General features: G+C 49.0%; 1 protein-coding gene across 3 annotated transcripts in view; it reads right to left on the bottom strand.

Annotated features, from left to right (window-relative positions):
• Positions 1-25,859, bottom strand: part of LOC144600467 (phosphatidylinositol 3,4,5-trisphosphate 5-phosphatase 2A-like) — a 220,950-nt gene that overhangs the window by 168,545 nt on the left and 26,546 nt on the right. The gene's annotated exons all lie outside the window — the stretch shown is intronic.

Below are 25,859 nucleotides of genomic sequence, written 5' to 3' on the forward strand. Positions count from 1 at the left end.
CAGACTGATGTCGGGGGTGGGACAAAGGAAGGATATAGGTGGAGACAGGAAGATAGAGGGAGATCTGGGAAGGAGGAGGGGAAGGGAGGAACAGAGGAGCTATCTGAAGTTGGAGAAGTCGACGTTCATACCACCGGGCCGCAAACTGCCCAGGCGAAATATGAGGTGCTGCTCCTCCAATTTCCGGCGGGCCTCACTATGGCACTGGAGGAGGCCCATGACAGAGAGGTCAGACTGGGAATGGGAGGGGGAGTTAAAGTGCTGGGCCACCGGGAGATCAGTTGCGTTAATGCGGACCGAGCGCAGGTGTTCAGCGAAGCGATCGCCGAGCCTGCGCTTGGTTTCGCCGATATAGATAAGTTGACATCTAGAGCAGCGGATGCAATAGATGAGGTTGGAGGAGGTGCAGGTGAACCTCTGTCTCACCTGGAAAGAATGTTTGGGTCCTTTGATGGAGTTGAGGGGGGAGGTAAAGGGACAGGTGTTGCATCTCGTGCGGTTGCAAGGGAAAGTGCCCGGGGTTAGGGTGGTTTGGGTAGGAAGGGACGAGTGGACCAGGGAGTTGCGGAGGGAACGGTCTCTGCGGAACGCAGAGAGGGGAGGGGATGGGAAGATATGGCCAGTGGTGGGGTCCTGTTGTAGGTGACGGAAATGTTGGTGGATAATATGTTGGATCCGCTGGCTAGTGGGGTGGAAGGTGAGAACGAGGGGGATCCTGTCCTTGTTGCGAGTGTGGGGATGGGGAGCAAGAGCGGAGCTGCGGGATGTAGAAGAGACCCTAGTGAGAGCCTCATCTATAATGGAGGAGGGGAAGCCCCATTTTCTGAAAAACGAGGACATCTCGGAAGCCCTAGTGTGAAACACCTCATCCCGGGCGCAGATGCGGCGTAGACGGAGGAATTGGGAGTAGGGGATAGACTTTTTGCAGGTGACCGGGTGGGAAGAAGTGTAGTCCAGATAGCTGTGCGAGTCGGTGGGCTTGTAATAAATGTCCGTCACTAGTTTTTCTCCTGTGATGGAGATGGTGAGGTCCAGAAACGGGAGGGAGATGTCAGAGATAGTCCAGGTATATTTAAGGGCAGGATGGAAATTGGAGGTGAAGTGTATAAAGTCAGTGAGTTCTGCATGGGTGTAAGAGGTAGCACCAATGCAGTCGTCGATGTAGCGGAGGTAGAGTTCGGGGATGGGGCCAGTGTACGTCTGGAACAGGGATTGTTCGACGTACCCAACAAAGAGGCAGGCGTAGCTAGGGCCCATGCGAGTGCCCATAGCCACGCCTCTGGTTTGGAGGAAGTGGGAGGAGTCAAAGGAGTCAAAGGAGTCAGATAGCTCCTCTGTCCCTCCCTTCCCCTCCTCCTTCCCAGATCTCCCTCTATCTTCCTGTCTCCACCTATATCCTTCCTTTGTCCCACCCCCGACATCAGTCTGAAGAAGGGTCTCGACCCGAAACGTCACCCATTCCTTCTCTCCCGAGATGCTGCCTGACCTGCTGAGTTACTCCAGCATTTTGTGAATAAATCGATTTGTACCAGCATCTGCAGTTATTTTCTTATGACCATCTCATCTATATCTTCCTGCAGCTTGCAGATCCCTTCCTCGCTATTCACCACCCCCCCTACCTTTGTGTCATCTGCAAACTTGCTGATCATGCCCTGTACGTTGACATCCAGATCATTAATGTAGATTACAAACAGCAAGGGACCCAACACCGATCCCTGCGGCACCCCACTGGACACCGGCCTTCAGTCACAAAAGCAACCTTCTACTATCACCCTCTGCCTTCTATCACTAAGCCAGTTTTTTATCCATTTTGCCAAGGTGCCCTGGATCCCATGGGCTCTTACCTTCTTGACTAGTCTCCTGTGTGGGACCTTGTCAAAAGCCTTACTGAAATCCATGTATACCACATCCACTGCACTACCCCCATCTACCTCCTTGGTCACCCCTTCAAAAAATTCAATCAAGTTAGTCAGACACGACCTTCCATTAACAAAGCCATGTTGACTATCCTTAATTAACCCTCGATCCTCCAAGTGAAGACTGATTCTGTCCCTCAGAATCTTTTCTAGCAGCTTCCCCACCACCGATGTCAGACTCACCGGCCTGTAGTTCCCAGGTTTATCCCTACTGCCCTTTTTAAATAATGGCACCACATTAGCTATCCTCCAGTCCTCCGGTACATCCCCTGTTGCAAGAGAGGCTCTGAAAATTTGTGCCAGAGCCCCCGCAATCTCCTCCCTTGCCTCTCTCAGCATCCTGGGATACATCTCGTCAGGGCCCGGAGACTTATCCACTTTTAAGCCTGCCAGAGCCTCCAGCACCGTCTCCCTGTCAATAGCAATATGCTCAAGATCATCACAACCCTCCTGCTCCATTGCTAAGTCCGCATCGCCCTCCTCCCTCGTAAAAACAGATGCAAAAAATTCATTTAAAACATCTCCTACATCCTCTGGCTCCACACACAGCTTTCCACTATGGTCCCTGATGGGCCCCACTCTTTCCCTCGTTATCCTCTTACCCTTGATATACTTATAGAACACTTTGGGATTCTCTTTTATTTTGCCCGCTAGTGCTATCTCATGGCCCCTTTTTGCTCTCCTCATTTATTTTTTAAGAACCGCCCTACACCTTCTGTATTCCTCTAATGATGTCTGTGCCTTAAGTTCTTTATGCCGTCCAAAAGCCCCCCTTTTTTTTCGAATCAATCCTACTATATCGTTCGACATCCAAGGTTCTTTGGACTTGTTTGTCCCACCCTTGAACTTTAGGGGAACATGCTTCCTCTGTACTTTTTCAATTATTCATTTGAATGACTCCCACTGTTCTGATGCGGTCCTCCCCACGAGAAGCTGATCCCAGTCCACCAGGGCCAACTTCTGCCTTATCAGATTAAAATCGGCCTTGCCCCAATTTAGAAATTTTCCTCTTTCCTCTGGTCCCTCTTTATCCTTTTCCATTACCACCTTAAATATCACTGAATTGTGATCACTGTCACCAAAATGCTCTGCCACTGACACTTCAGCCACCTGTCCGGCCTCATTTCCCAAGATTAAGTCCAATACCGCCCCCTCCCTTGTTGGACTTTCAACATATTGGCTCAAAAAGCCCTCCTGGATGACCCTTAGGAACTCTGTACCCTCAGGGCCCTTGACACTTTGGCTATCCCAATCAATATTCGGGAAGTTAAAATCCCCTACTATTACTACCCTGTTGTTTTCACACACCCCCGAGATTTGCCTACAAATATGTTCTTCTATTTCCCTCTGACTGTTTGGGGGTCTGTAGTATACACCCAGTAAGGTGCATGCCCCTTTTCTATTTCTCAATTCCACCCAAATAGCCTCATTTGAGGAACCCGCTAATATGTCATCCCTTCTTACAGCAGAAATAGATTCTTTGATTAATACTGCAACACCCCCTCCCCTTTTTCCCTGCTCTCTGTCTCTCCTGAAGATTCTATATCCTGGAATATTGAGCTGCCAGTCCTGCCCTTCCTTCAACCATGTTTCCGTAATGGCAACAATGCCGTACTCCCATGTGTTCAGTAACACCTTCAATTCATCCCCCTTGCTTCCAATACTCCTTGCATTAAAATAAATGCCGTTCAGACTTGCCCTACCCCATTGTGCTGGGGCATTCTTGTTCTGCCTCCCAATCTGACCATTTTTTTCCTCTATATTTTCCTTCTCCTCACCCCCTATACTAGCTCCATGCTGTATCCCAACCCCCTGCCAAATTAGTTTAAACCCTCCCCAACAGTGCTAGCAAACCTCCCCGCCAGGATATTGGTCCCCCTCTGGTTAAGGTGGAGACCGTCCGGCCTATACAGTTCCCACCTTTCCCAGAAACAGGCCCAATTATCCAGAAAAACGAATCCCTCCCCCCTGCTCCAACTCCTGAGCCACACATTAAACTGCTCTATCCTCCTATTTCTATACTCACTAGCTCGTGGCACAGGGAGTAATCCAGAGATTACAACCTTAGAGGTCCTGCACTTCAATCCTCTACCTAGTCCTTTTTTTAACTCTCTTCCTAGCCCCCTAAATTCTCCTTTCAGGACCTCTTCCCTTATCCTACCTATATTGTTGGTACCTATATGTACCACGACCTCTGGCTCCTCTCCCTCCCCTTTCAGGATATCCTGGACACGCTCAGACACATCCCGGACACCGGCACCAGGGAGGCAAACCACCATCCGGGTCTCCCGACTGCGTCCACAGAATCGCCTATCTGACCCCCTCACTATAGAGTCCCCTATCACTATCGCTCTCTTCTTCCATTCCCTACCCTTCTGAGCAACAGGGCCGGACTCCGTGCCAGAGGCCCGGGCGCCGTCGCTGCCCCCAGGTAGGCTGTACTCCCCAACAACACCTAAACAGGAGTATTTATTGCCAAGGGGTACATCCACTGGGGTACTCTCTAGTCCCTGCCTCTGCTCCTTGCCCCCCCTAACCGTGACCCACTTGTCTACCTCCCGTGGTCTTGGAGTGACCACCTCTCTATAACTCCTCTCTATAACCTCCTCACTCTCCCTGACCAGACGGAGGTCATCAATCTGCCGCTCCAGGTTCCTAATACGGTCCCTTAGGAGCCCCATCTCGTCGCACCTGGTGCAGATGTGGATGTCTGGAAGACTATCAGACTCCCAGATTCCCCACATCCGACACCCAGAACAATAAACTGCCCTGGCACTCATACTCTCCACACAAAGCCCCGTGCTCGGTTTCTAAACCTACCGCCCGGCCGCTACTCCACCCGCTCCAACCGCCCACCCAAAAGAACTGAGTGATCTCCTGGGAGAGGCGAAAAACCGGATAAAAAACCCAGGCCAATTTGGGAAAAAAAATCCGGGAAATTCCTCTCCGACCCAAAGCTGGGCGATCGAAACTTGTCCGGGAGATCACACAGGTCTTACTCCTTACTATCCCCACACAATACTTCCCAAGCTACTACTGCTGCTGCTGCTGCTGATTGCTGCTACTGCAATTTGTCTCACACCTTTTGTCCGCACGCAACAAAAGCTTTTTGCCATGCCTCAGTACACGTGACAATAAACTAAACTGGAACTGTAACCTTTTGTGTGTTCATTTCTGGCCTTTGTCCAATTATCTGGCAATCATCCCCCATTCACCTGTGAGCTGCCATGCTTTGCCCTGACCCCCCACTCCTGCAGTCAGTCTGAAGAAGGGCCCTGAAATGTAACTGATCCATGTTCTCCAGGGAGGCTGCCGGATGTGCTGAGTTACTCCAGCAGTTTGTGTCTTTTCATGGTAAACCAGTTTCTCCACTTCATTGTTTCTACCATTAACCACAATTCACTTTACCGTTGTGTATTTATCTGGCTTCCACTGCAAATGTGTTTCTGTAACCTGCCTTAACAAAATCCATAAGGTAGCAAGTTCTGCATTCTCTCTTTTCTTTAATGTTTCCTCTGAATCCTCCATTTGATTTTCCAGTGACTATCTCACATTGCTCTTTCCTGCATGAAATCTCTCTGGAAATACAGTAAACACAAAATGCTGGAGTAACTCAGCGGGACAGACAGCATCTCTGGATAGAAGAAATGGGTAACATTTCGGGTCTGTAGAAGGGTCTTGACCCGAAACGTCATCCATTCCTTCTGTCCAGAGACGCTGTCTGTCCTGCTGAGTTACTCCAGCATTTTGTGTCTATCTTCATTTTAAACCAGTGTCTGCAGTTCCTTCCTACACATGAAATCTCTCTGGGCTAGTAAGTCCTGCTCTGGGCGAGTGGTAACGTTGCCAACTGTCCCATATTACCCGGGACATCCCGTATTTTGGGCTAAATTGGCTTGTCCCGTACGAGACCGCCCTTGTCCCATGTTAGGCCCGGGGGGCGCTGTAGGCCCAGACGCTGTAGGTCCGGACAGTGTAGTAGGAAAAAAACTGCAGATGCTGGTTAAAATCTGTGTCTACCTTCCGGACAGTGTTGGTCAGAGGCCCGGGCACCACCTTACGGAGGTTGTTTAACAACCCGCCTGTCGGCCCTGGCAGCCGCCATTGGTGGAGCGGGAGCACGTGGCCGCTGGATGGGGGAGGTCACGTGGTGCTCAGGGTGATGACGTCACCTTGTCCCGTGTTTGGGAGTGAGATAGTTGGCACCTCTAGTGAGGGCACGAATGATGTGGTGCACAAGAGCCAACAAGAATTCATTGCCACAGAGTTTCATTGTGCATGTGGTCTGAGAAGGTAGGGACCAGGAGCAGATTACCTGCACCAACACCAACACCATTGAATGGGCCTGGACAGCTGCACACTACACAGAGGACGCAAGTGCATTGCAATGAGTATCCACCTATTCTAATTCAATTATATTCTGCAGCTTCAATCAGAATTTATCTTCTTGAAACCACGATCACAGCATTTCACGATTTAAAAATAGTTCAAGTGCAGGAAGGAACTGCAGATGCTAGTGTACACTAAAGATAGACACAAAATGGAGTAACTCAGCAGATCAGGCAGCATCTCTGTAGAGAAGATATAGGTTACATTTCGGGTTGATACACTTCTTCAGACTGTCAATAGTCAATAGTCGTTTATTTGTCACATACACATAAATGTGCAGTGAAATGAAAAATTACCCGCAGTTCAACAATAAGACCAATAAGAATAATCAATAAAAATGCAATAACACATACAATCATAAACTACCACCAAACAAAAGAAACACCCATCACAGTGAGAATCCTCCAGTCCCTCCTCACTGTGATGGAAGGCCAGAATGTCTTTTCTCTTCCCTGCCGTCTTCTCCCGCGGTCAGGCTGTTGGAGTTGCCACATCGGGGCGGTCGGGATTCCCGACATTGAAGCCCCCGCCGGGTGGAGAAAAATCCGCGGCCTATTGCAGGCCGCGCCGGGCAGAGACGGTCCTTGGTGGGCCGACCCAAGCCCCGCGATTCGGGGCGGGCGAAGATGCTGCCGCTGCTGGAGCTCCCGATGTCGGCCCCCACCCAGGGGCCTGCGGGCTTCCGACGTCCACGCAGCCCGCGCCGAAGCCTCCGGAGACGAATCGCAGCCGCTCCCGCAGCATCCGCAGGCAGCCAGCGCCGCAGGTGGTGAGTCCGGGCCGCGGGCTCTGCGAACCAGAGCACAGGTGGTCCCAGGTGCATGGCCGGTGGTAGGCCGCAGCAGGAACGGAGACACGACACAGAAACAAAGGTCGGGTCTCCGTAAGGGAGAGACAATGTTACAGTTCCCACACCCCCCCCCCCCCCCCACATAACACACAACCGCACACACTACATCATACTTAAACTACAATTCAGACAAAAACAACAAAAAACACAAAAGACAAACGGACTGCAGGCAAGCCGCAGCTGCGAGGGCAGCGCTGGCTCCTCAGGTGAGAGTCGGGGAGAGGGGAAGTAGAGATATGAAAAGGTACAGAACAAATCAGAGCCGGCACCGATGACCCAGGAAAGGTGGAGCCCACAATGGAAGAGGTTTAGTTTAGTTTGACAATAAACTGGAAAAAGTTACCCCTCAGATTCCTATTGAATCTTTCTCCATTCACCTTAAACCTATGTCCTCTGGTCCTCGATTCAATTTAAATTTCCCAAATATTAGCTGAGACTGCCTTAGTGGCAAAGATTCAGAGGGAGCAGAATTTTTAAGCTGTGTTCAGGGCAGCTTTTAGATGCAATATGTAGGTGGATCAACAAGGGAAGGACCATTACTTGATTAGCACGGGTGTCAGAGGTTATGGGGAGAAGGCAGGAGAAAGGGGTTAGGAGGGAGAGATAGATCAGCCATGATCGAATGGCAAAATAGACTTGATGGGCCAAATGGATTAATTCTGTGCCTATCACTTATAATCTTATGACTTATGATTACTGGGCCTTATCTTGGGAATGTAACAGGTCAACTGAGGGTATGTCAGTGAGGGATTATTTTAGAGATAGTGACCATAACTATATATTTTATGGTGACGGACCAGTAATAAGAGGATGAAACTAGGGAAGAAGAAGTCTGAAGAAGGGTCTCGATCCGAAACGTCACCCATTCCCTCTCTCCGAGATGCTGCCTGACCTGCCGACTTACTCCAGCATTGTGTGATGCCTTAAACTAGGGAAGGTCAATTTCATTTACAACAGGGAGGACATGGCAAAGGTAGATGGCGAGCATCTTCTTGCAGGTAAGTCTACATATCACTGTGGAAGCTTTTAATGGAGAAATAACAAGAGTTCAAGTGAATGTTCCTGTAAGGATAAAAACTTCAACAAGTATAGGGAACCATGGATATTGTGGAATATTGAGGGGTTTATAAAGAAAAAAGGAAGCATAGAAACATAGGGTGCACTGTCTGAGAGTGGTGGGAGACTGGGGTGCACTGCCTGAGAGAGGTGGGTAACTGGGTGCACTGCCTGAGAGTGGGGTGCACTGCCTGAGAGAGGTGGGTAACTGGGGTGCACTGCCTGAGAGTGGGGTGCACTGCCTGAGAGAGGTGGGTAACTGGGGTGCACTGCCTGAGAGTGGTGGGAGACTGGGGTGCACTGCCTGAGAGAGGTGGGAGAGTGGGGTGCACTGCCTGAGAGAGGTGGGTAACTGGGGTGCACTGCCTGAGAGTGGGGTGCACTGCCTGAGAGAGGTGGGTAACTGGGGTGCACTGCCTGAGAGTGGTGGGAGACTGGGGTGCACTGCCTGAGAGAGGTGGGTAACTGGGTGCACTGCCTGAGAGTGGTGGGAGACTGGGGTGCACTGCCTGAGAGTGGGGTGCACTGCCTGAGAGTGGTGGGAGACTGGGGTGCACTGCCTGAGAGTGGTGGGAGACTGGGGTGCACTGCCTGAGAGAGGTGGGTAACTGGGGTGCACTGCCTGAGAGTGGGGTGCACTGTCTGAGAGTGGTGGGAGACTGGGGTGCACTGCCTGTAAGCGTGGTTGAAACCTGCAGCTTTTAAAATGTATAAGAAAATAACTGCAGATGCTGGTACAAATCGATTTATTCACAAAATGCTGGAGTAACTCAGCAGGTCAGGCAGCATCTCGGGAGAGAAGGAATGGGTGACGTTTCGGGTCGAGACCCTTCTTCAGTAGGCCATTCAGCCCCTCGAGCCAGCACCACCATTCAATGTGATCATGGCTGATCATTCTCAATCAGTACCCCGTTCCTGCACCTATTGTCTGGCTCGAGGGGCCGAATGGCCTACTCCTGCACCTATTGTCTATTGACTCATAGAATCAGAATTGTGCAACATGCAAACAGGCCATTCGGCCCAACACGTCCACCCTGGCCAGTGAGCACCCTGCTATATTAAGAGCTCTATCTAGCTCTCTCTTGAATGCATTCAGAGTACTGGCCTCCATTGCCTTCTGAGGCAGAGAATTCCACAGATTTACAACTCTCTGACTGAAAAAGTTTTTCCTCATCTCAGTTCTAAATGTTGGAGAAGGATAAGTCAAGTCAAGTCAAGTCAATTTTATTTGTATAGCACATTTAAAAACAACCCACGTTGACCAAAGTGCTGTACATCTGATTAGGTTCCAATGGAAAAAAAAAAAGAAACATACATTAGCACACAAACAGTTCACAGCGCCTCCTCAATGAGCCTCAAAAGCTAGGGAGTAGAAATAGGTTTTGAGCCTGGACTTAAAGGAGTCGATGGAGGGGGCAGTTCTGATGGGGAGAGGGATGCTGTTCCACAGTAACACAACTATCAGTGTTCTGGCAGACACTTTACCAATTAAGGTGATGTTCAACTCTGGTCAGTAACTGTATTACTCAGCATTTTAACACAACCTGTTTCCATATTGCTTGCCGCAATCCACCCTTATTCATCAAAACTTCTCCACTCACTTATTTCCGTCAAGATATTTTTATTTTGCAACTGCTGAACTCAGTAAGTTATATATAATAGAGGAAGCTTTGGCTATTTCCTCCTTAAGACTGCCAGGGTACTTAACTTCCCATTTTCTTCTCTTTGACACTGTCTAGGATGAAAATATTTACCCTTTATAGATTAGTACAGACTGATGAGGGAGAAAAATGTTTCTCTTTCCTAGTTTACAAATCTAAATGAGGGTGCAAGCACCACCATTAAAAAGAGGTGGAAACAGTGAGCTGAAGGTTCCATTCGAGCCCTGGCTCTGCTAGATTGCTGCTTCAAAGAGGGGATTACTATTGAGGCACTGCAGCGTAGGTTCACCACGTTAATCCCCGGGGTGGAGGGACTGTCAGATGAGGAAAGATTGGAAAGACTGGGCTTGTGTTCACTGGAATTTAGAAGGATGAGAGGTGATCTTATAGAAACATATAAAATTATAAAAAGACTGGATAAGCTAGATGTAGGAACCAGGGGCCACAGTCTAAGAATAAAGGGGAGGCCATTTAAAACTGAGGTGAGAAGAAACGTTTTCAACCAGAGATTGGGAATTTGTGGAATTCTCTGCCACAGAAGGCAGTGGAGGCCAATTCACTGGATGAATTTAAAAGAGAGTTAGATAGAGCTCTAGGGGCTAGTGGAATCAAGGGATATGGGGAGAAGGCAGGCACGGGTTACTGATTGTGGATGATCAGCCATGATCACAATGAATGGCGGTGCTGGCTCGAAGGGCCAAATGGCCTCCTCCTGCACCTATTTTCTATGTTTCTACGTCTATGTTTTTATGTATTTATGGAACATACATAACTTGGTCGGCGCCAGATATGTGGTGAGTCTTTGCTTACTTTGTGCATTGCACAAAGAATTTCACTGTACCTCAGGACATTTGACAATAAAGTACAACTGAATCATTGCATCACATTCATATGAAGTCAACTCCAGGTTTCATTTGTTCAGAGTGAGATTCACTCCTGAGAGGAGGAACTTTGTTAGTCATGGAGTGATGCAGTGTGGAAACAGGCCCTTCAGCCCAACTAGCCCACACCGGCCAACAATGTCCCAGCTACCCTAGTCCCACTTGCCTGCGCTTGGTCCATATCCCTCCAAACTTGTCTAACTGTTTCTTAAACAATGGGATAGTCCCAGCCTCAACTACCTCCTCTGGCAACTTGTTCCATACACCCACCACCCTCTGTGTGAAAAGGTTACCCCTCAGATTCCTATTAAATCTTTTCCCCTTCACCTTGAACCTATGTCCTCTGGCCCTCAATTCCCCAACTCTGGGCAAGAGACTCTGTGCAATTAGACGATTTTTTCCTCTCATGAATTAGACCATTCGGCCCATCAAGCCTACTCCGCCATTCAATCATGGTGATCTATCTCTGCCTCCTAACCCCTTTCTTTTGCCTTCTCCCCGTAACCTCTGACTCCCGGATGATAGAACCATATTGCTTGCATGGGGTATGGGGAGAAGGCAGGAACGGGGTACTGATTGAGAGTGATCAGCCATGATCGCATTGAATGGCGGTGCTGGCTCAAAGGGCTGAATGGCCTACTCCTGCACCTATTGTCTATTGACTATTGTCTAAGACCAATTAGACGATTTTGCCTGTGTTTTCAGGTCTATTGTGTACAGTCCCCTGTGAATCTTTTAGCAAAAGTGCTTGTACATCACCTGGTGCTCACAGAATCATACAATACAAAGACAGCCTCTTGGCCCATCTTGTCCATGCCAACCATGATGTGCAGCTACACTAAGCCCATTTGTCTACATGAGACCTGATTCACTCAATGCCATTCCTATTCGAGTACCTGTTCAAAAGCATTTTTAATGTTGCAAATGTATCTACATTCACTAGCTCCTCTGGTGGCTCAGATATTGCCCACCTTCTGTATGATAAAACTATACGCCAGATCTCCTTTCAATTTCTCCCCTCACACCTTATAATAATAATAATAATAAACATTTATTTTATATAGCGCTTTTCCAAATGCTCAAAGACGCTTTACAAAAACAGTCATGACATAAAAACAAACAGACGAACTATCCTGACGGAGAAGCGGCGAACAAATAGCACCAGCGCCCTCTCACGTCAGGGTCCGGCAGTGGACAATAAAGAACACAAGACACACAATTACAATTTTAACACAAACAGCCATCACAGTGATTGCTCCAGGCACACCCTCACTGTGGTGGAAGGCAAAGAAAAGTCTTATCTCCTCCTCATTCTTCTCCCGTGGTGCCACGAGGCGATCGAGGCTCCCGACTTTTGAAGCCCCCACCGGGCGATGGAAAGTCCCAGGGCCGAGCCGAGCCGAGCAGGCCGATGAAGGTCCTGAGCCCCCACCGGGCGATGGAAAGTGCCGCGGCCGAGCCACGCAGGGCGATGAAGTGCCTGCGAGCGAGTCGATCAAACCTTGCGTTCCGGGGCGGTCGAAGCTGCTACGGCTGGAGCTCCCGAAAGCCGGTCGCCAGCCAGGGACCTGCGAACTCCCGATGTTGCGGTCTGCAGGGCCCATGGCCGAAGCCTCTGAGATGGTAAGTCCAGGCCCTGCGACCGGAGTCTTCAAGGTCGATCCCAGCTGGAGGCCACCGACTCCACGGTGTTAGGCCGTAGTGCGAACGGAGATACGACACGATAAAGGTCGCATCTCCGTTGAGGAGGAGATTGGAAAAAATGGTTTCCCCCACCCCCCACATATACAGAGCTAAAAATAGATCAAAACGTTCATTTAAACGATGACAATAGACAAAAACCCAAAAAAGACAGAGAGACTGCCGGTGAGCCGCAGCTGCAGAATGCAGCCACGCACCTTAAACATATCCTATCTAATTCTAGACCTGCCTGGGGTAAAGGACTCCAATTTTCTGTTCCATCTCTCTGCCCCTCATAATTTTGTAAATCTCTCCAAGGTCATTCTTCAGCTTCCTACATTCCAATCAGAATAAACTCAGCTTGTCCAAATTCCTCTTTTAACTACAGCCCTCCATTCCAACCAACATTCTGTGACTCTCTTCTGCACTCTCTATTGTTAACACATCATTCCTGCAATATTGTGACCAGAAGTAGGCACAATACTTTACATGCACTCTGTATCTTCCCCTTTGTTCTATTTTCACGTGTGTTAGCAGAGGCTGAGCAGAATGGCACCGTACTTTCTGATGATAGACACAAAAAGCTGGAGTAACTCAGCGGGACAGGCAGCATCTCTGGAGAGAAGGAATGGGTGACGTTTCGGGTCAAGACCCTTCTTCAGACTCCAGCATCTTGTGTCTATCTTCGGTGTACACCAGCAACTGCAGTTCCTTCCTACACCATACTTTCTGATGTTTGGAAGTGTAAGATTTGAGAAGTTTTCCCTCATTCTGCAATCAACAAAACCAAAGAGCTGCAGTTTGGACATTTTATACGGGACTGGGGCTGATAGCAGAGAAAGGCTGCGGTCAGTTTTTTAACAAGGGATGTCACAATCAGTGGGTCCCAAGATGGCCGCGGGACCTCGTGACCAGCCACAAAAGCAAAAACCCCACAGCCCAGTCTCTAGGTTTTCTGCAAAGCCACGGCCAGAACAATAGATGGATATTGGCTGTGCAGAAACCCACGAAACCAGGTCGAAGTCCAGACACTGGGGCGCTGACATCAGTATGCTTCACAATGCCCCAAGCCGACCTACACAGTTAATCCCGTTAAGGGGGCACAATAGCCCATAGAAACCTACCTGGCAGGTGATGGGAAACCAGTTAAACCCATCACCTCTTAACGAAAAACAGATTAACAGACCGTCTAGCCATCACCGGTACCCCCGGACATAACGCAGAACAAAGAGAAAACTCGAAACCTATCTTTGAAACAAAGAGATCCCGAGATCTGGCGGGAGATAGGACGGGTCAGGATTAGTATAACTGGCCACGATTTTTGGGTTTTCAAGTCAGAAAAACGCACGCAAGACACACACGGGAACCGAAGCACAGCACGGTAAAAGGAAAAACATAAGGAAAACGGAACGCAAGAAGGGGACGGCAGTCAGAAGGAAGAAGAAGAAGTCTCACGGCAGAAGTCAGAGGACGCAACGAACGGCAGGAAACTCACGGGACAAGCACGGGCACGCAAGAAACGGAAAACATCGGAGGAAGCAGCACGAACAGCCAGTAACCCCAGTAATAGCCCCATGGTGAGCATGTACCCCGATCCTGCACATCCTGGACATAGTTTAGTGTAGAGGGGAGGGTGGTTTTAATTAACGTGGGTGTAAGTGTATATGTGTTGGCCAATTTTACGATGTGTCATACGTTCCCCATCTTACAGTCAAGTATATGTCTTATAGAACATTGCGTTTAAGATTCAGAGACAGAGTATTCATGTAATTGTGCATATGTCTAATAGAACTGTGTCAAAGTATTCGTGTAGTTATGCATATGTCTAATAGAACTGTAATAGAACTGTGTCAAAGTATTCGTATAGTTATGCATATGTCTTATAGAACTGTGTCAAAGCATTCATGTACCATAGTCACAAGCGCTCAATAAAAGCCTTATTCCATTTAAACCCTGGTCTTCAAATCTGGTCTGGTTGAATTTTCTGCACTATCAACGCTCCTGCATCTAAGTCCAGTGTCTAGAACCGTAGGGGGTGAGTGGGTCGAACCACTCACGGGGAACCAGTGTGCGCGGCCTGGTCGAGGGACCAGAGCAAGGCACAGGGACCTTAGGTCGGGCGAAAGCTCGGCGCAGAAACCCCTTACAGAAGAATGAAAATAAATCTCTTTGAAAGGCATAAAATTATTTGAGAAATTCACACAGGTTGTTTGCAGTAAAAAAGACAAATGTCCAGGTGTAACTCAGCAGGGCAGGAAGCATCTCTGGAGAACTTGGATCGGTGATGTTCAGCCTGAAGGTCTTTTGATGTTCCCTGTATTACATGTTTGACTGACCATAATGTCCAGGGTCTGAGGAAGGATTTTGGCCTAAAATGTCACATATCCATGCTATGCAGAAATGCTGCCTGACCCATTGAGTTACTCCAGCATTGTGTCTTTTTTTGTAAATCAGCATCGACAGTTCCTTGCAGAGAAGGGTGGTGAGCACCACTGCACGGTAGACCTTCAGCTTGGTGGTAAGGCTGAGTCCTCTCCACTCCCAAACATTCTCACGGCGTCGCCCAAAGGCAGCGCTGGCCTTGGCAATCCTGTTGTTGACCTCAGCGTCAATGTTCACCACTCGCGAGAGTGTACTACCCAGATAGGTAAAGCTGTCGACTGCCTGTGGATTCTGCCCCTTCACCGTGATGTGTGGTTCCTGGTAGGGCTTTCCAGGCGCGGGCTGGTACATAACTTCAGACTTTTTGGTGCTAATGGAGAGACCAAAGTTGTCACAGGCCTGTGAGAAGCAGTCCATTTCATGCTGCATCTTCTGCTCTGTGCTGGCGTTGAGGGCACAGTCATCAACAAACAAGAAATCTCTGATGATGGTCTCTTTCACCTTTGTAACAGCTTGCAGGCGCCTGAGGTTGAACAGCCTGCTGTCAGTCCTGTACCTGATGTGTATCCATCCTGGCAGTCACGGAAGGCATCAGTCAGCATGGCAGAGAAGACCATGCTGAAGAGTGTAGGGACAAGAACACAACCTTGCTTCACGCCGTTTGTCACTGGAAAGGCTTCCGACTCGTCTCCATCATCCAGCACTTTCACCATCATGCTGTCATGGAACTGCTGGACAATAGTGATGAACTTGCTGGGACAGCCAAACTTCTGCATTATCTTCCACAAGCCATCTCTGCTGACAGTGTCGAAGGCCTTTGTCAGATCGCCGAAGGTCACGAACAGGTCGCTGTGCTGCTCTTGGCATTTTTCCTGGAGTTGGCGTGCAGCAAATATCATGTCAACAGTTCCACGTCCAGCACGGAAACCACACTGGCTTTCTGGAAGGAGACCCTGCTCAAGGTGTTGAATGAGGCGGTTGAGCAGGATGCGAGCCAAGATCTTCCCAGCTATGGACAGGAGGGAGATGCCTCGATGATTGTCGCAAGACTGGCGGTTGCCTTTCCTCCTGTAGATGTGGACTATGCTGGCATCTTTCAGCTGTTGTGGGACCTTCCCTTCATTCCACATGGACTGGAAGAGTTCAGTCAGCTTCTGCATCATGACAGTGCCTCCACTCTTCTCTCCACTCACCACTCTTCTCTATGCCAGTGAGACCTGGACTGTCTACAGCAGACATGCCAAACAACTCAACCACTTTCACTTGAGCTGCCTACGCAGACTCCTTCACATCAGGTGGCAGGACAAAATTCCCGACACAGAGGTCTTGGAACGGGCCGGAATCCCCAGCGTCCACACCCTCCTACGGAAAGCCCAAGCCAGATGGGCAGGCCATGTCGTCAGAATGCCCGAGAGTCGACTGCCTAAACAGCTCCTGTATGGAGAACTGTATCAGGGCAAGCGCTCAGTAGGAGGACAGAAGAAACGGTTTAAGGACTGCCTCAAAGTGTTCCTCAAAGACTTGGACATCAACCTCCGCACTTGGGAGTCTCTTGCTCTGGACCATCCAACCTGGCGTAGCAAGCTCACCACAGGAGCCCGTGCAGCAGAGAACAGACGCGCTGCAGAGGCCCAGAGGAAACGCACCACGCGCAAGGCCCAGGCTACCTCCACTGCAGCACCCATCCACTTGTGTCCTACGTGTGGGCGTGCCTTCCGGGCCCGGATTGGCCTCACCAGTCACTTCCGGATCCACAGTCACCAATCCTCCAACTGAAAGTGAAGTCGAATCCGAAGGACGAACAAGAACTCGATGCAGAAAAACTATTTTCCAGCGATGGAGAATCAGCACGTTCTAGGTTCAGGACTTACCATTTACTACAGGGATAAAGAGAGCGTTGTGAATCTATGGAACATAACCTCAGAGTGCTGTGGATTTCAATGAATACATACTGTATACTCGTGATTGAGAGTCATTGGGAGAAGGCAAAGAGGTTTAGTTGAAAACAGAGTCATAGTCTTACTGAATGACAAGGGGTGGTTGAGACAGACTATTTCTATTTCTTCTGTTCTTATTTTTTAGTTTAATGGACAATCAAGGGGAGTACAAAGCAAATCACAGGCATAACACCCTTGCTGGATGTAATACCATCCTTGTGTAGGAAGGAACTGGTTTACACTGTAGACACAAAATGCTGGAGAAACTCAGCGGGACAGGCAGCATCTCTGGAGAGTTAGTTAGTTTGGTCAATTACTTTAGTTTATTGTCACATGTACCGAGATACAGTGAAAAACACTTGTTGTGTGTTATCCAGTCAGCAGAAAGATTACACATGATTATAATCCAGCCATTTACAGTGTGCAGATACATGATAAGGGAATAACGTTTAGTGCAAGATAAAGCTAGCAATGTCCAATCAAGATAGTCCGAGGGTCACCAAAGAGGTAGAAAGTAGTTTAGGACTGCTCTCTGGTTGTGGTAGGATGATTCAGTTGCATAACAGCTGGGAAGAAACTATCCGTGAATCTGGAGAATTCTATCCTTGTAATATTTGCCAAATCTGTAATATTTGCCAAATAAAAGAAAAAGATAGAAGGGATCAACTCAAGAAGAAACCATTAACGGGCAGTTAAGCTGATCCATACGATCTCATCCGGTCAATAAATAGACACAAGTCCTTCCGTTCAACATAATCTGGTGTTAAATTGGAAATGCTGAAGCTGACCGGTTGGATATTCAGCCGATTCTTCACGGACACATTGTGTATTAGTATCATGACTGACTGGCAGATGTTGGATGTAATTTATTGGAAAGGTTTCTTTGAATCCAGTTCTTTGCGAACTGGAGAAACAATGATGTCTTTGCACAGTAAAATTGCAGCCAACTCCTTTCCAGCTATGTAGGAGCTGAAATAGAACACAGCACATAGAACAGCAGGAATCTCTTTAGCCAGAGGGTGGTGAATCTGTGGAATTCATTGCCACAGACGATGGCGGAGGCCAAGTGGTTGAGTATTTTTAAAGCGGAGATTGATCGGTTCTTGATTAGTAAGGGCGTTAAAGATTATGGGGAGAAGGCAGGAGAATGGGGTTGATAGGGAAAAATAGATCAGCAGTGATCGAATGGCTAGCAGACTTGATGGTTCGAATGGCCAAATTCTGCCCGTGTCCTATGGTCTTATAGTAACAGGCCCAACACCCCACATTGTCAGTGTCGTACATGATCCCAAGACCAACTCTGCCTGTATATAATCCATATCCGTTGATTCCCTGATATCCATAGTCTCCACTTTAGGGTTGCCAACTGTTCCATATGAGCCGGAACATCCCATATACTTGTCCCTGTACTCTGCAGCGTACAGTGCTGTAGGCCCAGACACTGTAGGCACGGGCAGTGAATGCCCGGACACTGTAGGCCCGGACACTGTAGGCCCGGACACTGTAGGCCCGGACACTGTAGGCCCGGACACTGTAGGCCCGGACACTGTAGGCCCGGACACTGTAGGCCCGGACACTGTAGGCCCGGACACTGTAGGCCCGGACACTGTAGGCCCCGACACTGTAGGCCCTGAGGCGCCGCTTAACGGAGGTTGCATACCAACCCGCCTCCTGCCCGGGCGGCCGCCATTGGTGGAGCGGAAGCACGCGGGGCGCGGAGTGGTGACGTCACCTTTTGTCCCTTATTTGGGAGAGAGGAAGTTGGCAACCCTACTCCAATTCCACTGCAACAGTGTGTACCAGGCACCCACCACCCTCTGTGTAAAATACTGCCTCTGCACATCTCCTTTCACCTTAAAGCCCTCTTGAAAATTATGTTTCGACCCTGAGGAAAAGATTCCGATTGCCCACCCTCTAATAATTTGTTATTCTTCTGCCAGGTCTCTCCTCAACCTCCAGTGTTCCAGAGAAAGCAATCCAAGTTGGTCCAACCTCTCGTTATAGTTAATTCCCTCTAATCCAGGCATCATTGCAGTAAACCTCCTCTGCATCTTTTCCAAAGCCTTCCCGTCCTTCCTGTATTGCGGAGACCAGAATTGCACGCATTTATAATGACTGCGTAGGAAGGAACTGCAGATGCTGGTTTACACCGAAGATAGACACAAAATGCTGGAGCAACTCAGCGGGACAGGCAGCATCTCCGGATAGAAGGAATGGGTGACATTTTGGGTCGAGTCTGAAGAAGGGTCTCGACCTGAAATGTCACCCATTCCTTCCATAAGAGTTGCTGCCTGTCCCGCTGAGTTACACCAGCATTGTGTGTTTATAATAACCGTGTCAGTGCTAGAAATGGTATGGATTTTAGAGCTCACTTGCTCCTTGCCTGGCAACATTCACCTCCTTGCCAAAGTATTGAGTGCAGGACTTTGCTACCAGATGGCAGCACAGTGCCCAACAGCGGCATGCACTAGAGCCTGGGTTCATCTGCAGAGAGTGGAAGCATACTTTTTCCAGCATGATCCAACAAGCTGCCCTATAAAGTTGAGCAGGTTAACTGTTGGAAACAGCGATGCTTTTAGAAGCTATCAATTAGCCAGCTCTAGCTGAATCAATCTGTCTTGGCCCAGCATAAGGAAAATCTACTCTGACGGTAGGGTTGCCAACTGTCCCGTATTAGCCGGGGCATCCCGTATTTTGGGCTAAATTGGTTTGTCCTGCACGGGACCGCCCTTGTCCCGTATTAGGTCCGGGAGGCGCCGTGGGCCCGGACAGTGTGGGCCGGGACAGTGTGGGCCGGGACAGTGTGGGCCGGGACAGTGTGGGCCGGGACAGTGTGGGCCCACACAGTGTGGGCCCGGACAGTGTGGGCCCGGACAGTGTGGGCCCGGACAGTGTGGGCCCGGACAGTGTGGGCCCGGACAGTGTGGGCCCGGACAGTGTGGGCCCGGACAGTGTGGGCCCGGACAGTGTGGGCCCGGACAGTGTGGGCCCGGACAGTGTGGGCCCGGACAGTGTGGGCCCGGACAGTGTGGGCCCGGACAGTGTGGGCCCGGACAGTGTGGGCCTGGAGGCCCAGGCGCCGCCTAACAGAGGTTGCATAGCAACCCGCCTCCCGGCCCGGGCGGCCGCCATTGGTGGAGCGGGAGCACGTGGCCGCTGGCTGGGTGAGGTCACGTGGGGCGCGGAGTGGTGACGTCACATTGTCCCGTATTTGGGGTGAGGAAGTTGGCAACCCTAGAGTGGTTTAACATTGTGAAGTGATGCCACACCATGAACATTTTTCATCTTTCACCATGTGAGAAAATGCAGTAGCGTCCTGTGTTCACTGCAGCAATATGTTTACTCTGACTAAAAAGATTTCTTTGTAAAAACATAAAAATCTGATTTGTGGCACGAAAAAGCTATGCAATTGCAATGGCTTCAAAGAAAGAGGACAGACCTGAGGTCGTAAAGTGATAGGAGCAGAATTAGGCCATTCAACCTATCAGGTCTGCCCCGCCATTCAATCATGGCTGACTTATCTCTCCCTCCTAACCCCATTCTCCTGCCTTCTCCCCATAACCCCTGACACCCATAATAATCAAGAATCTATCTATCTCTGCCTGAAAAATACTCAATCACGGCCTCCACAGCCTTCTGTGACAATGAATTCCACAGATTCACCACACTCTGACTAAAGAAATTAATCCTCATCTCCTTCCTAAAGGAATGTCCTTTAATTCTGAGGCTGTGACCTCTAGTTCTAGACTCTGCCACTAGTGGAAACATCCTCTCCACATCCACTCTATCCAAGCCTTTCACAATCGGTAAGTTTCAATGAGGTCCCCCCTCATCCTTTTAAACTTCAGTGAGTACAGGCCCAGTGCTGTCAAACGCTCATCATATGCTAACCCATTCATTTGTGGGATCATGGGGCCCAAAATTGCTCACAATTCAGATATGGTGCCCAAAATTGCTCACAATAGGTATTTTGGAGGTGAAGCCCTCAACAGAAATGAATAACAAATAATGGTAGTAGGTAGGGTTGCCAACTTTCTAACTCCCAAATAAGGGACAAAAGGTGACGTCACCGCCCGTGCCCCACGTGACCTCACCCAGCTAGCAGCCACAGGCTCCCGCTCCACCAAAGGCAGCCACCTGGGCCGGGAGGCGGGTTGCTAAGCAACCTCCATTAGGCGAACACACTTGGCCCCACTACCCGAAAACACTCCGTTAGCCAACACTGTCCGGGCCCACAGTGGCCCCCGGGCCTACAGTGTCCGGGCCTTCAGCGCCCCCCGGGCCTAATACGGGACAAGGGCGGTCCCGTACGGGACAAACCAATTTAGCCCAAAATACAGGATGTCCCGGCTAATACAGGACAGTTGGCAACTCTAGTAGCAGGCATTCTAAGACAGAAAGATATGAAAACATGGCGGGGGAGGGGGGGGGGGGGGGTAAATAGAATAATCAGCATGCAAAAATTAAGGGAGTGATTTAGGAATTTAAATAGGAAATGGAACTGAGGTGAATTTTTCTAAGTTTGGCTTCAAACTACATATTAGAGATTAGAGTTACAATTTGTTCTTGTCTTCCCCCTCTCATCTAAACGCCAATGTACATCAGCAAGGCTGCCAATATTACCTCCCTGATCCTGTATCTGATTGAACACACTGGGAAATTATCTCATGACCTCCACTCTGAGCTCAACACTTATCAATATTCATGCCGGCTTAAATTTCATTTGTAACAGTTTGTCGCCATTGAACCGCCAAGCAGATGGTTTTGTTTTTCTTGTTAAACTTTTCTTCTCATGTTGGACCACTGTATTGCTTTTTCCCAAACTCGTGTCAAAACTGATTACAAAGTAAATTAATTTATCTCTGTGTTAACAAACAGCATGAGTAATGGAATGTACAAGCAGAGAATCTCCTGGTTCAACATGACAAACAGTTCACGGAAAGCAACATCAGAGACAAGGATACATTCTTTCCAAATTTGAATAAACATATTCAGTCACTTCCTCTTCACTGAAAGTATCTGCATTGTTAAGCCACAAGCATGTGTACCTCTGACCCACTGAGTTACTCCAGCATTTTGTGTCTACCTTCGGTTTAAACCAGCATCTGCAGTTCTACACATTTACACCTGGTATTTGGAAGTTGCTAAGGATTAAAGTGTTTGGACTTGGAACGTGATTTTTTTAAGGATGCTGTCTTTGAGATGTTTGATGAAAAAGCAGCATTTTTTTGCATATGTCAAAGATTCTGCTTCAGACCAGCACGTTCTCCTGCTTGACATCTTTTAGATGATTGTAACATTTTTGCAACTTTTGGTCCTCCCCTCACACAGCTGCACATATTGCAACTGAAGAATAACACAATGGCTATAAATCTGCCGGGATTATTGTAAGATTCAGCTGATTTGCGGGGGGGGGGGGGGTTATTAATACATAACATGCCTGCACATAAATGGTGATGAGGACAAAATGATTTACAAATGGGAAGCTGCTGCTTGCAAACGTTTGAGGAAATACAAAGAAGCATTGGAGATGACAATCTCTGTGATGTACAGGAAGTTTCAGACATGAAAAACAGTCAACACTACAAGTTAAAACTAGGTCACTGCACTTTCTCCTGTGGCAAGTGATTTGCACAACAAATTACAGCTCAGGCTGCAAAATGAAGTTAAAAGTTTTAGTTTCTCAAAGACAATACTTCAGTGGACTAATTGAAATTTGTGCTACAATGTGCAAACTGAACAGATGGTTGGGCTATGAACTATGAGTTTTCCTGCCTGTTTATTTATAGGATCCATTGCCCATCTCTCACTGCAGGTGGGAAGCTGACAGTGATCCTCCAGCTACAACCAGCACACCTGGTGGGCAATAGACCAAAGTGCAATGTGCCAGCCTTGCTGTGGGAGCAAGTCTCCAGGTGTACGGGAGGATGTGCAGGTACCAGCCAAATGCAGTCTTGCTGCAAGTTCCTGAGTTCAGTGATGAGGCATTTTGCCAAAAGGACTTTGGCACTCTGCTCAGGGAACCATAATGACCTAACAGCTCCTAACGCATCCGATGCTGACAATTTCCTGATGATTTTGTGGTTAATGATGGTTTTCTGCAGAAAAGTTTGGAAGAGATGCAGTTGGCAACAGTATTCAATAGGAAGGAACTGCAGATTCTGGTTTAAACCAGATAGACACAAAGTGCTGGAGTAACTCAACGGGACAGGCAGCATCTCTGGAGAGAAGGAATGGGTGACATTTTGGGTTGAGATGTCTGAAGAAGGGTCTCATCCTGAAACGTCCCCCATTCCTCTTCTCTCCAGAGACGTTGCCTGTCCCGCTGAGTTACTCCAGCACTTTGTGCCTATCTTCAGGAACAATATAAACCCTGTTGTACTTGGCAGTAAAGGTCACAGGTTTGGGAAGTACTATCAGGCAAGGAGGTCGAGTGCACTTTGTGGATAGTATATGCTGCAGCCACACACTAAAACTAGATCCTTTCAAATTTTGTGTGACAATTTTTATGAAACATTCACAAATCAAAATGGAATGGAACTCAATTGAAGTGTTATCATGAAACAAATCTTTAACACAACTTGTTTATGAGAAAGTTACATTTTTAATACTACAATATATGGAAGCGTATGGATTCAGAACAAGATTGATTGTCACGACTTATACCTGGTGTGGCTGAACGCCTTCTAATGCATTAGGTATTTAAACACAGATTTGTAAGTGTGTGGCTGATTGCTGTCAGTAACTGATCATCACCTTCTCCATGTATTACACCATCGTAGTAATGTTTATGGACTCAGAGTCACACAGCGCAGAAACAAGCTCTTCGGCCCATAATTTCTATGCTGACCGTCAGATACCATACTATAAGGGCAGCATGGTGGCATAGCAGTAGAGCTACTGCCTGACAGCGCCAGAGACCTGGGTTCGATCTAGACAATTGGTGTTGTCCGTGGCGGAAGTGGCGGCGCCTAACGGCTGCGGCTCGCTAGCAGTCTGTTCGTCTTTTTCCTTTTTTTTTTGTTGTGTGTTGGGATGGTTTTTTTTGTGTTTTTTTTTTTTTGGTTGTGTATGTGTGGGGGGTGGTGGTGGTGTGAGGGGTGGTGGTGGTGTGGGTGGGGAGGGTGGGGCAAACTTTTCTCTTTTAGGTCTCTTCCTCACGGCCCGGGGTGCGGTTCGGCCGTGGGGCCTAACATCGCCCGGCGCGGCTCGGCCGCTGGACTTTTCATCGCTGGTGCGGCTCGGCTGCTGGACTTAACAGTGCCCGGTGCGGCTTGGCCGCGGGGCCTTCCATCGCCCGGTGCAGCTCGGCCGCGGGGCCTAACATCGCTGGTGCGGCACGGCCGCTGGACTTAACAGTGCCCGGGCCGCGGGGCCTAACATCGCCCGGCGCGGCTTGGCCGCGGGACTTTTCATCGCTGGTGCGGCTCGGCCGCTGGACTTAACATCGCCCGGTGCGGCTTGGCCACGGGGCCTTCCATCGCCCGGTGCGGCTCGGCCGCTGGACTTAACATCGCCCGGTGCGGCTTGGCCGCGGGGCCTTCCACCGCCCGGTTCGGCCGCGAGACGTTTCAGCGCCCGGTGCGACTCGGTCGCGGGGACTTCCATCCCCTTGCGGGGACTGTGCGGGTCGGTCGGGGACGAGCTGTCTGTCCGTGGGCGTGGGGAAGAGAGTGGAAGTTTTGTTGCCTCCATCACAGTGAGGGGGTGTTTGGAGTCACTGTGATGGACGTTATGTGTTGGGGTCATGTGTCTTGTGTTCTTTTTTGTGTATGACTGCTATGTACTTTCGTTCGGTATCTTGGTACCGAATGACAAATAAAGCTCTGTTGAACTGTTGAACTGTTGTCAGTATGCAGTTGTACATTCTCCCTGTGCCCTGCATGGGTTTCCTCCCACACTTCAAAGAGGAAACAGGTTTGTAGGTTAATTGGCTTGGTATGATTGTAAATTGCCCCTAATTTGTATAGGATAGAGTTAATGTGTGGGGATTGCTGGTCGGTGCAGACTCAGTGGGCTGAAGGGCCTGTTTCTGGGCTGAAGGGCCTGTTTCTGGGCTGAAGGGCCTGTTTCTGGGCTGAAGGGCCTGTTTCTGGGCTGAAGGGCCTGTTTCTGGGCTGAAGGGCCTGTTTCTGGGCTGAAGGGCCTGTTTCTGGGCTGAAGGGCCTGTTTCTGGGCTGAAGGGCCTGTTTCTGGGCTGAAGGGCCTGTTTCCGGGCTGTATCTCTTAAATAAATTAAACGAAACTATATTAATCCCATGAACCAACACTTAGTCCTGAATCATCTACGTTTTGGTGTTTCTATCCTGTAATGCGCAGTTAGATCTGAGTAGCTGGATATCTTCCTCTCATATTCCTCTATAATGCAACCCGATCAAAGGGATGTCATCTGCAAATGAAGGCATGTTGCAGTCAGCACCACCCCCCCCCCCCCCCCATGGCTGATCATCTACAACCAGTAACCCGTGGCTGCCTTCTCCCCATTTCACTTGATTCCACTAGCCCTCTGAGCTCTATCTAACTCTCTCTTAAATCCATCCAGTGATTTGGCCTCCACTGCCCTCTGTGGCAGAGAATTCCACAAATTCACAACTCTCTGGGTGAAAACGTTCCTTCTCACCTCAGTTTTAAATGGCCTCCCCTTTATTCTAAGACTGTGGCCCCTGGTTCTGGACTCGCCCAACATTGGGAGCATTGTTCCTGCATCTAGCTTGTCCAGTCCTTTTATAATTTTATATGTTTCTATAAGATCCCCCCTCATCCTTCGAAACTCCAGTGAATATAAGCCTAGTCTTTTCAATCTTTCCTCATATGTCAGTCCCTCCATCCCAGGGATCAATCTCGTGAACCTACGCTGCACTGCCTCAATTACAAGGATGTCCTTCCTCAAATTAGGAGACCAAAATTGTACACAATACTCCAGATGTGGTCTTACCAGGGCCCTATACAACTACAGAAGAACCTCTTTACTCCTATACTGAAATCCTCTCGTTATAAAGGCCAACATGCCATTAGCTTTCTTCACTGCCTGCCCATGTAGACAGACCCCGTACTAAGCATTGAATCCAGGTCTCTGGTGCTGTAAGACAGCAACTCTATTGCTGCGC

The sequence above is a fragment of the Rhinoraja longicauda genome, chromosome 15 (assembly GCF_053455715.1).
Source record: "Rhinoraja longicauda isolate Sanriku21f chromosome 15, sRhiLon1.1, whole genome shotgun sequence".
NCBI classification, from domain to species: Eukaryota; Metazoa; Chordata; class Chondrichthyes; order Rajiformes; family Arhynchobatidae; genus Rhinoraja; species Rhinoraja longicauda.